This window comes from Lucilia sericata, unplaced genomic scaffold, assembly GCF_015586225.1.
Source record: "Lucilia sericata isolate MDLA Ls3-8-SP2 unplaced genomic scaffold, ASM1558622v1 Contig000417F_arrow, whole genome shotgun sequence".
Classification (NCBI taxonomy): Eukaryota; Metazoa; Arthropoda; class Insecta; order Diptera; family Calliphoridae; genus Lucilia; species Lucilia sericata.
In genome coordinates, this window is record NW_023994434.1 from 194,878 (window position 1) to 210,777 (window position 15,900).

Consider the following 15,900-nt stretch of genomic DNA (forward strand, 5'->3'; position numbering starts at 1 on the left):
AGAACTAGAACAGAACTAGAACAGAACTAGAACAGAACTAGAACAGAACTAGAACAGAACTAGAACAGAACTAGAACAGAACTAGAACAGAACTAGAACAGAACTAGAACAGAACTAGAACAGAACTAGAACAGAACTAGAACAGAACAGAACAGAACTAGAACAGAAACTAGAACAGAACTGGAACAGAACTAGAACAGAACTAGAACAGAACTAGAACAGAACTAGAACAGAACTAGAACAGAACTAGAACAGAACTAGAACAGAACTAGAACAGAACTAGAACAGAACTAGAACAGAACTAGAACAGAACTAGAACAGAACTAGAACAGAACTAGAACAGAACTAGAACAGAACTAGAACAGAACTAGAACAGAACAGAACAGAACTAGAACAGAACTAGAACAGAACTAGAACAGAACTAGAACAGAACTAGAACAGAACTAGAACAGAACTAGAACAGAACTAGAACAGAACTAGAACAGAACTAGAACAGAACTAGAACAGAACTAGAACAGAACTAACAGAACTAGACAGAACTAGAACAGAACTAGAACAGAACTAGAAAGAACTAGAACAGAACTAGAACAGAACTAGAACAGAACTAGAACAGAACTAGAACAGAACTAGGACAGAACTAGAATAGAACTAGAATAGAACTAGAACAGAACTAGAACAGAACTAGAACAGAACTAGAACAGAACTAGAACAGAACTAGAACAGAACTAGAACAGAACTAGAACAGAACTAGAACAGAACTAGAACAGAACTAGAACAGAACTAGAACAGAACTAACAGAACTAGAAACAGAACTAGAACAGAACTAGAACAGAACTAGAACAGAACTAGAACAGAACTAGAACAGAACTAGAACAGAACTAGAACAGAACTAGAACAGAACTAGAACAGAACTAGAACAGAACTAGAACAGAACTGGAACAGAACTAGAACAGAATAGAACAGAACTAGAACAGAGCTAGAACAGAACTAGAACAGAACTAGAACAGAACTAGAACAGAACTAGAACAGAACTAGAACAGAACTAGAACAGAACTAGAACAGAACTAGAACAGAACTAGAACAACTAGAACAGAACTAGAACAGTACTAGAACAGAACTAGAAGAACTAAAACAAAACTGACCGCCTTCTAAGTATTTTTGTAATTAAATGAAAATTTACATTATTTACCTATTATCGACATGATGTAAACAATGTAAATTATTAGCATTCCATTTAAAAAAGCATTTTACTTCGTTTCAAAACATAAGAAAAGCGTTGAAACATTATTTTCTATTATTTACTTGATGTAAACATTACGATCAATGTAAACAATCAACATAATTTCCTTCATAATTTCCATATTTAAATAAAAAATGTATAACATTATTTTATATTTACTCTATGTAAACATAATGTCAAATATGTAAACAACTAAAATTTTGATGTAAACTTAATGTAAACAATTTAAATTCAGTTAGTAACAAGCAACTTTTTAAATTTTTTCTTAACATAATAAAAATTACATTATTTACCTTATTGTTGACATGATGTAACACTTGTGTGATTTAGAAGATTATTTTACATTATGTAAACATGATGTCAAAACTTAAAATTTAATTAGATTTAAGCTTATTTCTTTTTGGTTAACTATTAAGTTATAATATTTATTATTTAATATTAATTTATATTGTTACTGTTAATATTAATTGTTATTGTTAATATTAATTTATATTGTTTACATAATGTAAACTTTATGTCAAACATATGAATAAAACTTAATTTTAATAAAAATTTCTTAAATTTACTTATTTAAATAAAAATTTATAATATTTCCTATACATATCATGATGTAAACAATGTCTATATTGCAATATTTGCATAATTCAAAACAATTTACATAACTTTCTAACAAACGTAAAATCAATTTCTTATTTTCTTAAAGCAAAAGAAAGTAGTTTTCCGACTGCCTTATATTAACAAATTATTAAACCGATTTAATTACTAAACCATGCCCTAGTTGGAAATAATTACCGACAGTCTCAATATATTGACAAATAAACGCAATATTTATTTTCGTATTTTTAATTTGTAACAAATCGTATAAAAAACTAAGTAGCACACTAATTGAATTATTTTTTCCCCCAATTTAATTATCAAATATTTACTTACTTGTGTAATACAATATGCTAAAAAAAATGGACAGACAAAAACTGCTACATTACTCTGTCCATATGTCTGTCTGTCCATATACATATTTTCATACATATGTATATTTTTAAATGCAAATGTTTTAGTTTTCCAATTTTTCTTTACATTTTTTGCTTATTTATTGATAGACAATTTGTAAATTTTTACTTTAAAATTTTTTTCCTGTTATTACAACATTTGATATTTTCATTAGTTTTATGTAGTTGTTTGTTTAGTTATACAAATGTACAAAGTACGTAATGTATGTAAATGTGTTTGCTGCATCATTGCGTTTTTAGACGAAAATGATGATATGATGAAATTTTTTGTAGATTTTTTTCTATTTAACAAAGTTAAGTTTCTGTTGTTGTTGCAGTTTTTGAAAATGTAATAAATAAATTTTGCAGACCACAAGTAATTGTGGTACGATAAGGAAAACATTTAAAAATGCATTTTGTTTGTATATTTTAAATTAAGTTTTGCAATAAGATACCACAATAGAACTATGAACATTATATTATCTTTAAGTAGAATGCAAAATTCTTAAATAATTGCTAAAAATGGGAAGTTACGAAGTTTGCAATGAATTGGAATTTCTATAATTGCTATATATTTCATAATACAAATGATGCAAAAATAAAACTAAGGAAGCGGAAGTACCGAAAACCTCAGATGTACTACATAGTAAATAGAACAGAACTAAAACAGAACTAGAACAGAACTAGAACAGAACTAGAACAGAACTAGAACAGAACTAGAACAGAACTAGAACAGAACTAGAACAGAACTAGAACAGAACTAGAACAGAACTAGAACAGAACTAGAACAGAACAGAACTAGAACAGAACTAGAACAGAACTAGAACAGAACTAGAACAGAACTAGAACAGAACTAGAACAGAACTAGAACAGAACTAGAACAGAACTAGAACAGAACTAGAACAGAACTAGAACAGAACTAGAACAGAACTAGAACAGAACTAGAACAGAACTAGAACAGAACTAGAACAGAACTAGAACAGAACTAGAACAGAACTAGAACAGAACTAGAACAGAACTAGAACAGAACTAGAACAGAACTAGAACAGAACTAGAACAGAACTAGAACAGAACTAGAACAGAACTAGAACATAACTAGAACAGAACTAGAACAGAACTAGAACAGAACTAGAACAGAACTAGAACAGAACTAAACAGAACTAGAACAGAACTAGAACAGAACTAGAACAGAACTAGAACAGAACTAGAACAGAACTAGAACAGAACTAGAACAGAACTAGAACAGAACTAGAACAGAACTAGAACAGAACTAGAACAGAACTAGAACAGAACTAGAACAGAACTAGAACAGAACTAGAACAGAACTAGAACAGAACTAGAACAGAACTAGAACAGAACTAGAACAGAACTAGAACAGAACTAGAACAGAACTAGAACAGAACTAGAACAGAACTAGAACAGAACTAGAACAGAACTAGAACAGAACTAGAACAGAACTAGAACAGAACTAGAACAGAACTAGAACAGAACTAGAACAGAACTAGAACAGAACTAGAACAGAACTAGAACAGAACTAGAACAGAACTAGAACAGAACTAGAACAGAACTAGAACAGAACTAGAACAGAACTAGAACAGAACTAGAACAGAACTAGAACAGAACTAGAACAGAACTAGAACAGAACTAGAACAGAACTAGAACAGAACTAGAACAGAACTAGAACAGAACTAGAACAGAACTAGAACAGAACTAGAACAGAACTAGAACAGAACTAGAACAGAACTAGAACAGAACTAGAACAGAACTAGAACAGAACTAGAACAGAACTAGAACAGAACTAGAACAGAACTAGAACAACTAGAACAGAACTAGAACAGAACTAGAACAGAACTAGAACAGAACTAGAACAGAACTAGAACAGAACTAGAACAGAACTAGAAACTAGAACAGAACTAGAACAGAACTAGAACAGAACTAGAACAGAACTAGAACAGAACTAGAACAGAACTAGAACAGAACTAGAACAGAACTAGAACAGAACTAGAACAGAACTAGAACAGAACTAGAACAGAACTAGAACAGAACTAGAACAGAACTAGAACAGAACTAGAACAGAACTAGAACAGAACTAGAACAGAACTAGAACAGAACTAGAACAGAACTAGAACAGAACTAGAACAGAACTAGAACAGAACTAGAACAGAACTAGAACAGAACTAGAACAGAACTAGAACAGAACTAGAACAGAACTAGAACAGAACTAGAACAGAACTAGAACAAACTAGAACAGAACTAGAACAGAACTAGAACAGAACTAGAACAGAACTAGAACAGAACTAGAACAGAACTAGAACAGAACTAGAACAGAACTAGAACAGAACTAGAACAGAACTAGAACAGAACTAGAACAGAACTAGAACAGAACTAGAACAGAACTAGAACAGAACTAGAACAGAACTAGAACAGAACTAGAACAGAACTAGAACAGAACTAGAACAGAACTAGAACAGAACTAGAACAGAACTAGAACAGAACTAGAACAGAACTAGAACAGAACTAGAACAGAACTAGAACAGAACTAGAACAGAACTAGAACAGAACTAGAACAGAACTAGAACAGAACTAGAACAGAACTAGAACAGAACTAGAACAGAACTAGAACAGAACTAGAACAGAACTAGAACAGAACTAGAACAGAACTAGAACTAGAACAGAACTGAACAGAACTGAACAGAACTAGAACAGAACTAGAACAGAACTAGAACAGAACTAGAACAGAACTAGAACAGAACTAGAACAGAACTAGAACAGAACTAGAACAGAACTAGAACAGAACTAGAACAGAACTAGAACAGAACTAGAACAGAACTAGAACAGAACTAGAACAGAACTAGAACAGAACTAGAACAGAACTAGAACAGAACTAGAACAGAACTAGAACAGAACTAGAACAGAACTAGAACAGAACTAAAACAGAACTAAAACAGAACTAGAACAGAACTAGAACAGAACTAGAACAGAACTAGAACAGAACTAGAACAGAACTAGAATAGAACTAGAACAGAACCAGAACAGAACTAGAACGGAACTAGAACAGAACTAGAACAGAACTAGAACAGAACTAGAACAGAACTAGAACAGAACTAGAACAGAACTAGAACAGAACTAGAATAGAACTAGAATAGAACTAGAATAGAACTAGAATAGAACTAGAACAGAACTAGAACCCCTATTTTTGCAGTAAAAAATAATAAATAAACAAACATTATTTTCTATTTATCTGACAAAAGTTCATTTAGCACAATTTTATTAATTTAACTATTTATCTAACGGATTTAGCCTTAAATATTTCTGGATTTAATTTAATCAATTGTCTAAATATGGCAATAGTGCAATACAACTAATAATATTTATACCTTCAAGCCTTAAACAATAAAACAATTAGAGCAAAATAATTCAATTGTTGCTAAAATTAATTGTATAAAATAAAAACATAGATAATTTATTTAATTTAAATAATGTCATATATAAATTGGTAAATTTACTAAAATTAAACGATAAAACATTTTTTCACTAACCTTTAAGTTATGCAGATTTTAATGGAAATTGTTTTTCTTGCTGAAATTAAAAGAAAAAAGATAAAATTTATTATTTAAATTGAAATAAATACGATTAAAAGATTTTTATTTAATTAAAATAAAAAACTAGTTAAACTTGGGCCGGTTTGTTAACTGATTAAAAGATTAACTAGCATTAAAAAACCAAGTTAATAAATTAAACCTCTATTTAATAATTCAAAACTAGAATTTTTTAACATTAAAACCATTCTTTCTTACATGTTATACATGTATAACAAATTTTTTTAATTTTAAAACATATTCTGGTTGCGCATCTAAAAATTTCAAACGAAATTGCACCACATATTTTTAAATCCTGCTCTGACTTCTGCTTCATAAAAAATTCATCAAATTCTTAACTTTTTCCTTCGCACTTTTCTATCTTCGTTTTTCAACCAACTATTTTTGGACTCAACTAAAACAAACTTGAAATTTTAAAACCAAAAAAAAGGATTCAAAACAAACATTTGAAACCTTTAGGTTGTTCACGTTAAACTTAAGCTTATGGCCAAAAGTTGGCAAAAACAAAAAACACATTCCAATTGTGAAAAAATTCTACAACAACAGCAAAGTATTAACTGAAATTCAATAGAGAAAAAAAACAAGAACTTGAAAAAACCCAAAGACAAGTTAAAAAGCAAAAGCAGAACCACCAAAGACAAACAAACATGCAACATTGCAAATACTTCTGAATCTGAGAGATACATTTTATTAGACTGGTTCAAAAAAATGGCTGCTAGCTGAACTGAAGTAGAACTGAATTAGAACTGAACTAGAACTGAACTAGAACTGAACTAGAACTGAACTAGAACTGAACTAGAACTGAACTAGAACTGAACTAGAACTGAACTAGAACTGAACTAGAACTGAACTAGAACTGAACTAGAAATGAACTTTTTTTTTTTTTTTTTTTTATTCAAAAATTTTTCATATATACAGGTAATTATCAATAATAAACAAATGTAAAATACAATAATCCAAAGTATATTATGTATTTTGATTTTACGGCATCATAAGTCGCCAGGAATGGATAAACCTTCATATCAGTTCATTAGTATGACATAGCGGATTGGATATGACATCGATGTTGTGGTTCCATAGGCCCTGGTGTTGAGATTTAGATTTTTTTTTCATAATCTACCCCGCAAAGCTGTTCAGCTTGTCTGCAGGACATTGGATTACAAAAGCGGTTGTGTTGGATATTGTTAGTTATTTGACTTGTTTTGTAGTTCATGTTCAATTTCATTGCAAGCTTATGAGATAGTTTTTAATAAGTTTATTTCTTTTGTGAATATTTGTTATACTTAATATTTGGGTTGGTATTTTGTTACAGATTGTGGGTAGTGATACTTTCAGTGTATTTCTACCGTATTCATTCTGGAAACGTTCAATTTTGTTTTCCCTGGGATCTGTGTCTTGTGTTATGCGAATGATCGATAGCTTGAAGAAGCGTTGTATTATTATGAAATTCTTTAAGTATTGTTATATAATATATTTTTAACGGTTAAGATATTTAACGACTTGGCAATGCCATCAGAATTTTCATTGGTGCGATTTGTTGTTTCATTATTGATGTCATTTATATGGTATTGATGTTTTTTCCATAGTATTTTAAGTATGCGTTCCTGAGTTTTTTGTAATGTACTTTTGTATTTCACGTTTCCCCAAGCCGATATCCCATGTCTTATATATGATTCGACTAAAGAGAAATATGCTTGACGCAGTACATTATAGGTAGCACAATTACTTAAATGATATAGAATATATGACGTTTTTCGAAGTTTTTTTTGTAGACTTCTATATGCGTTTTCCATTCGAATGTGTTGTCGACATATACTCCTAGGTATTTATACGAATTCACCATTTCTATAATAGTCGAACAGTTATCATTGTTACTGATGTTTTTATTGGCATTCTGGTGTAAACATTCATAATCATGATATTTTATTTCTATGTTTGAGCTGGTAAGATGGGGAGGTTTTATGTGCATTAACTTGGTTTTGTTTGCATTGATTGCATAGAACTGAACTAGAACTGAACTAGAACTGAACTAGAACTGAACTAGAACTGAACTAGAACTGAACTAGAACTGAACTAGAAATGAACTAGAACTGAACTAGAACTGAACCAGAACTGAACTAGAACTGAACTAGCACTGAACTAGAACTGAACTAGAACTGAACTAGAACTGAACTTGAACTGTACTTGAACTGTACTTGAACTGAACTAGAACTGAACTAGAACTGAACTAGAACTGAACTAGAACTGAACTAGAACTGAACTAGAACTGAACTAGAACTGAACTAGAACTGAACTAGAACTGAGCTAGAACTGAACTAGAACTGAACTAGAACTGAACTAGAACTGAACTAGAACTGAACTAGAACTGAACTAGAACTGAACTAGAAGAACTAGAACTGAACTAGAACTGAACTAGAACTGAACTAGAACTGAACTAGAACTAAACTAGAACTGAACTAGAACTGAACTAGAACTGAACTAGAACTGAACTAGAACTGAACTAGAACTGAACTAGAGCTGAACTAGAACTGAACTAGAACTGAACTAGAACTGAACTAGAACTGAACTAGAACTGAACTAGAACTGAACTAGAACTGAACTAGAACTGAACTAGAACTGAACTAGAACTGAACTAGAACTGAACTAGAACTGAACTAGAACTGAACTAGAACTGAACTAGAACTGAACTAGAACTGAACTAGAACTGAACTAGAACTGAACTAGAACTGAACTAGAACTGAACTAGAACTGAACTAGAACTGAACTAGAACTGAACTAGAACTGAACTAGAACTGAACTAGAACTGAACTAGAACTGAACTAGAACTGAACTAGAACTGAACTAGAACTGAACTAGAACTGAACTAGAACTGAACTAGAACTGAACTAGAACTGAACTAGAACTGAACTAGAACTGAACTAGAACTGAACTAGAACTGAACTAGAACTGAACTAGAACTGAACTAGAACTGAACTAGAACTGAACTAGAACTGAACTAGAACTGAACTAGAACTGAACTAGAACTGAACTAGAACTGAACTAGAACTGAACTAGAACTGAACTAGAACTGAACTAGAACTGAACTAGAACTGAACTAAACTGAACTAGAACTGAACTAGAACTGAACTAGAACTGAACTAGAACTGAACTAGAACTGAACTAGAACTGAACTAGAACTGAACTAGAACTGAACTAGAACTGAACTAGAACTGAACTAGAACTGAACTAGAACTGAACTAGAACTGAACTAGAACTGAACTAGAACTGAACTAGAACTGAACTAGAACTGAATTAGAACTGAACTAGAACTGAACTAGACTGAACTAGAACTGAACTAGAACTGAACTAGAACTGAACTAGAACTGAACTAGAACTGAACTAGAACTGAACTAGAACTGAATAGAACTGAACTAGAACTGAACTAGAACTGAACTAGAACTGAACTAGAGCTGAACTAGAGCTGAACTAGAACTGAACTAAACTGAACTAGAACTGAACTAGAACTGAACTAGACTGAACTAGAACTGAACTAGAACTGAACTAGAACTGAACTAGAGCTGAACTAGAACTGAACTAGAACTGAACTAGAACTGAACTAGAGCTGAACTAGAACTGAACTAGAACTGAACTAGAACTGAACTAGAACTGAACTAGAACTGAACTAGAACTGAACTAGAACTGAACTAGAACTGAACTAGAACTGAACTAGAACTGAATTAGAACTGAACTAGAACTGAACTAGAACTGAACTAGAACTGAACTAAAACTGAACTAGAACTGAACTAGAACTGAACTAGAACTGAACTAGAACTGAACTAGAACTGAACTAGAACTGAACTAGAACTAAACTAGAACTGAACTAGAACTGAACTAGAACTGAACTAGAACTGAACTAGAACTGAACTAGAACTGAACTAGAACTGAACTAGAACTGAACTAGAACTGAACTAGAACTGAACTAGAACTAAACTAGAACTGAACTAGAACTGAACTAGAACTGAACTAGAACTGAACTAGAACTGAACTAGAACTGAACTAGAACTGAACTAGAACTGAACTAGAACTGAACTAGAACTGAACTAGAACTAAACTAGAACTGAACTAGAACTGAACTAGAACTGAACTAGAACTGAACTAGAACTGAACTAGAACTGAAGTAAACTGAACTAGAACTGAACTAGAACTGAACTAGAACTGAACTAGAACTTATTTAGGACCCTCCTAATACCCATGTGTGTTAGTATAGCTAAGTTCTGGTATGCGTTTGCATTAGTGGATTTGTGTTAGCACTGTCTTTAGACCCACACACTCGCTCACTCCTTGCTGGCGTGATGTTGTGATGCTGTGTAAACTTGATAGAAAACTGGTTTTAAAAATTCCCGCATGTCACATATTATGCCATACTTTACTTACTAAAACCTACATATAAAACATATAAACATACATATATACTGGCAAAGCTAACAACCAGATAGAGAGGCATACCAACAGACAGACAAACAGACAGTAAACATGAAAAAATCTAACATAGAGTTGAACATATATTGAGCCAACAACCCCAGCCATCATCCAACCAAAAGCAACCGACTGAAGAAAATAACAAAATATTTACTTGGAGTGCAGGTCGTTAAAGGAATGAAATCATTTAAACTAGTTAGTAGTGTGGTCAAAACTAATGCATTGCATTAAAATATGGACAGACAGTAAAAATCGACACAGAATTCATTGGAAGGACTTCTCTTTCATATAATTTACTTTATGAAAGCTTTGTATTTTAAAGGGTTTCACTCTTTTAAATTACTGTTTGCATGTTAAAAATTACATGTATGTACTACCAAGTGCAGTGCACAAAATACTCTAAGCAAATGCTTAAAATGTTTCATTTTCTTTTAGTTATATTTTGCAGAATGTTTTTTTTTACTATTTTGAAGCGGTTTTTTTTTTCATAAGTTGCAAGAATGTTAAATGTGTTAACTTGTTATAACTTACCATGAATGCCATAGACACAACAAGAATAAAGTTTTACTTGAGTTTGATTCTTAACTCTCACTACCATTGAAATTTTACAACAAGATTTTGTTATTGAAAATGCTTTAAATCAGATTAAAATAACAAATTTACAACTTGTGACTAGTAAATTAAAAAACAACCTACGAGAATTAAAAAATATATTTTAATACTATTTCAAAAATTTTCGTTAATTTAGAACTAAAACAAAAACTAGAATCATATTAGATTTGAACTAGGACTGAACTAAATTTAATAAAATCGTTGCAGAAATAAATTTTATATATTTTTTTAAATCAAATATTTCCTTGGAAAAGCATTTTATTTATTCAATACGATTTTATTAAATCTTATTTAAAGCTTCTCATGTTCACACATATTTGCACATCCATTTATTTACCAAAAAAAAAATAACTTAACTGTCAATGTTAAAGTGTGTTTGGTCTTCCCCCTACACCTCTTTCATTTTGTTACTACTTTAATACCAGCTCAAAAGTAAACAATAAAGAAACTTAACACTTTTATAAAATTTCTCATTTTTTTCAACACTTTTATGTATTTATATATAAATACATATACAGATTCTTTTCTTTTATTTAGACTAACATTTTGACTCCTAAAAAAGCCCCCTAAGACGTTGTGTACCATAAAGTTAGTGAAAAACATTTTGTACTATTAAATTGCTTCAATATTGTTTTTCAACTGAAATGTTTTTTCTTTTTACTATAAATGTATGAATAAGATGTGTATGCGTGTGTGTGCATTTATGTGTGTGAGTGTAGTAATGTATATGTATTATTTGCTGCAGGATAAAAAGCCGTGAGTGAAAAACGGATATGAAACAGTCAATTTTTACAAACGTACATATAAGTTTATAGGTATATGTATACATATACCTACTTATGATGAATATACATATACATATGTACTTATGTATGTAAGTGTAAACAATACTTTTTTATATTAGAACGGCTCCAAAACTGAACTAGAACTGAACTAGAACTGAACTAGAACTGAACTAGAACTGAACTAGAACTGAACTAGAACTGAACTAGAACTGAACTAGAACTGAACTAGAACTGAACTAGAACTGAACTAGAACTGAACTAGAACTGAACTAGAACTGAACTAGAACTGAACTAGAACTGAACTAGAACTGAACTAGAACTGAACTAGAACTGAACTAGAACTGAACTAGAACTGAACTAGAACTGAACTAGAAACTGAACTAGAACTGAACTAGAACTGAACTAGAACTGAACTAGAACTGAACTAGAACTGAACTAGAACTGAACTAGAACTGAACTATAACTGAACTAGAACTGAACTAGAACTGAACTAGAACTGAACTAGAACTGAACTAGAACTGAACTAGAACTGAACTAGAACTGAACTAGAACTGAACTAGAACTGAACTAGAACTGAACTGAACTGAAAACTAGAACTGAAGAACTGAACTAGAACTGAACTAGAACTGAACTAGAACTGAACTAGAACTGAACTAGAACTGAACTAGAACTGAACTAGAACTGAACTAGAACTGAACTAGAACTGAACTAGAACTGAACTAGAACTGAACTAGAACTGAACTAGAACTGAACTAGAACTGAACTAGAACTGAACTAGAACTGAACTAGAACTGAACTAGAACTGAACTAGAACTGAACTAGAACTGAACTAGAACTGAACTAGAACTGAACTAGAACTGAACTAGAACTGAACTAGAACTGAACTAGAACTGAACTAGAACTGAACTAGAACTGAACTAGAACTGAACTAGACTGAACTACTGAACTAGAACTGAACTAGAACTGAACTAGAACTGAACTAGAACTGAACTAGAACTGAACTAGAACTGAACTAGAACTAGAACTGAACTAGAACTGAACTAGAACTGAACTAGAACTGAACTAGAACTGAACTAGAACTGAACTAGAACTGAACTAGACTGAACTAGAACTGAACTAGAACTGAACTAGAACTGAACTAGAACTGAACTAGAACTGAACTAGAACTGAACTAGAACTGAACTAGAACTGAACTAGAACTGAACTAGAACTGAACTAGAACTGAACTAAACTGAACTGAACTGAACTAGAACTGAACTAGAACTGATCTAGAACTGAACTAGAACTGAACTAGAACTGAACTAGAACTGAACTAGAACTGAACTAGAACTGAACTAACTGAACTAGAACTGAACTAGAACTGAACTAGAACTGAACTAGAACTGAACTAGAACTGAACTAGAACTGAACTAGAACTGAACTAGAACTGAACTAGAACTGAACTAGAACTGAACTAGAAACTAACTAGAACTGAACTAGAACTGAACTAGAACTGAACTAGAACTGAACTAAACTGAACTAGAACTGAACTAGAACTGAACTAGAATGAACTAGAACTGAACTAGAACTGAACTAGAACTGAACTAGAACTGAACTAGAACTGAACTAGAACTGAACTAGAACTGAACTAGAACTGAACTAGAACTGAACTAGAACTGAACTAGAACTGAATAGAACTGAACTAGAACTGAACTAGAACTGAACTAGAACTGAACTAGAACTGAACTAGAACTGAACTAGAACTGAACTAAACTGAACTAGAACTGAACTAGAACTGAACTAGAACTGAACTAGAACTGAACTAGAACTGAACTAGAACTGAACTAGAACTGAACTAGAACTGAACTAGAAACTGAACTAGAACTGAACTAACTGAAGACTGAAACTGAACTAGAACTGAACTAGATCTAGAACTGAACTAGAACTGAACGTGCACACATGATTTTCATGGGCATACAGATGGACGGACAGAAAGACAGACAGACAGACAGACAGACAGACAGACAGACAGACAGCCAGACGGACAGACAGACAGACAGACAGACAGACAGCGAGACGGACAGACAGACGGATAGTTAATTGACCCAGAAAGTGATACGGAGCCAATACAAACATTAGCACAAATGCATAATACAGTATAGTGGTATAGGGTATAATAAGCTACAATTTTCATGTTTTGCATACAAAGTGACAACTCATATGTAAATATATACCCTCATTAATTACAAGTGCTGCTGACATTAAAGTATATTCAAAAAAACTTGTAGCTATAGTTTTCCAGTAGCTTATTAAATACTTTAATAATATATTTTCATCATTATTTTCGCCAAATTAATATTACAACACTTACAGAAGTTAGGTGAAAAAGGGGGTTTAAGTCTCAAAAAAAGTTATAATAAAATATTTTATAATATAGAAAAAATTAAAACATTTTTAGTCATATAAAAATTCATGTTGCACATTCAGACACTTAGACGGACCCATACACATCCACAATAATACTTCTTGCATTGTAATGTTCAAGTTATAAAACAAAAAAATTGTGTTGCAAACAAAAAACTTCATGTAGCAAAAATTCGCACGAACTTTGTTTTGTTGCTACTGATGCGACGACGGCAAGTTGTATGACTGTCTGTCTGTCTGTCTTTTGTATTGCTTTGTTTTGTTTTGTTTGCTTGTTGTCTTAAACACATTATAAAAATTCAACAGAAACAATAACAACAACAGCAGCAACATTAAAGTTTTAACATAAATTTATGTGAGTTTTTAAAACTTAACAACACATCATCCTTAACAGACAGCAAAACAAGCCAAGCTACAGCAGTAGCATCATCGGATGCATTGCATCAGTTACACAAATACAAAAAAAAAACAACTACCAACTTATGTATAAACTATATGCGTTTGTTGTTGTATAAAAGATTATGCATTCAATTCAATTCTCACATAATTATAACAAAAACATACAAAAGACGATATGAATACTAATAAGAAACTTTATGTTGATCTGCAACGATTCAGAGAAGATCTACATCTAAGTTTTAAGTAGCGGTTCATAAATGTTAAATATTCTATAGGCTTTTAAATATTTCTTTATAGAGGAAGAAACTGATGTAGAACTTGTCCTAGTGATTGGTCCTAGAACTTACTTCTAGTACATTTAACGGATGGGCAGATTTTGGTAAGAAATATAACAATATAGCTATATTTTTAACAGCTTGAGGTAGAGTGCACGAATTTATGACTTAATATTTGAGACTTTTTATTGGGGTCATATAGTTATTTTACTCTTTTGTTGTCTCTCTAAATGTAATTTAAACTTGATATTTATATGCGCATTTAGAATTGCAACACTCTATGCATTTTCAAAATAAATTTCAATACATTGTCAAAAATAAATAATGTATGTAACTATATATGTATGTATAAGTAAATCAAAAATTACATTCATTAACTTTTATTGAAAAAAAAGGAATTAAGTTTTGTTTTACCTCAGTTCTGGTTCAGTTCTAGTTCAGTTCTAGTTCAGTTCTAGTTCAGTCTAGTTCAGTTCTAGTTCAGTTCTAGTTTAGTTCAGTTCTAGTTCAGTTCTAGTTCAGTTCTAGTTCAGTTTAGTTCAGTTTCTAGTTCAGTTCTAGTTCAGTTCTAGTTCAGTTCATCCTAGTCTATCAGTTCTAGTTCAGTTCGTCAGTTCCAGTTCTAGTTAGCAGTTCAGTTCTAGTAGTTCAGTTCTAGTTCAGTTCTAGTTCAGTTCTAGTTCAGTTCTAGTTCAGTTCTAGTCAGTTTAGTTCAGTTCTAGTTCAGTTCTAGTTCAGTTCTAGTTCAGTTCTAGTTCAGTTCTAGTTCAGTTCTAGTTCAGTTCTAGTTCAGTTCTAGTTCAGTTCTAGTTCAGTTCTAGTTCAGTTCTAGTTCAGTTCTAGTTCAGTTCGTAGTTCTAGTTCAGTTCTAGTTCAGTTCTAGTTCAGTTCTAGTTCAGTTCTAGTTCAGTTCTAGTTCAGTTCTAGTTCAGTTCTAGTTCAGTTCTAGTTCAGTTCTAGTTCAGTTCTAGTCAGTTCTAGTTCAGTTCTAGTCTCAGTTCAGTTCTAGTTCTAGTTCAGTTCTAGTTCAGTTCTAGTTCAGTTCTAGTTCAGTTCTAGTTCAGTTCTAGTTCAGTTCTAGTTCAGTTCTAGTTCAGTTCTAGTTCAGTTCTAGTTCAGTTCTAGTTCAGTTCTAGTTCAGTT

General features: G+C 31.9%; 1 protein-coding gene and 1 long non-coding RNA gene across 5 annotated transcripts in view; one reads left to right on the plus strand and one right to left on the minus strand.

Moving 5' to 3' along the window:
- The window catches only part of LOC119604666, a 259,457-nt gene that overhangs the window by 152,736 nt on the left and 90,821 nt on the right, over positions 1-15,900 (minus strand). For all 3 annotated transcript variants that reach the window (XR_005231535.1, XR_005231536.1, XR_005231537.1), the window contains one exon: positions 5,766-5,805. This is a non-coding gene — a long non-coding RNA (uncharacterized LOC119604666). The remainder of the gene's footprint in view (positions 1-5,765; positions 5,806-15,900) is intronic.
- LOC119604661 (protein kinase 4-like) overlaps positions 1-15,900 on the plus strand; it is a 121,133-nt gene that overhangs the window by 13,154 nt on the left and 92,079 nt on the right. The gene's annotated exons all lie outside the window — the stretch shown is intronic.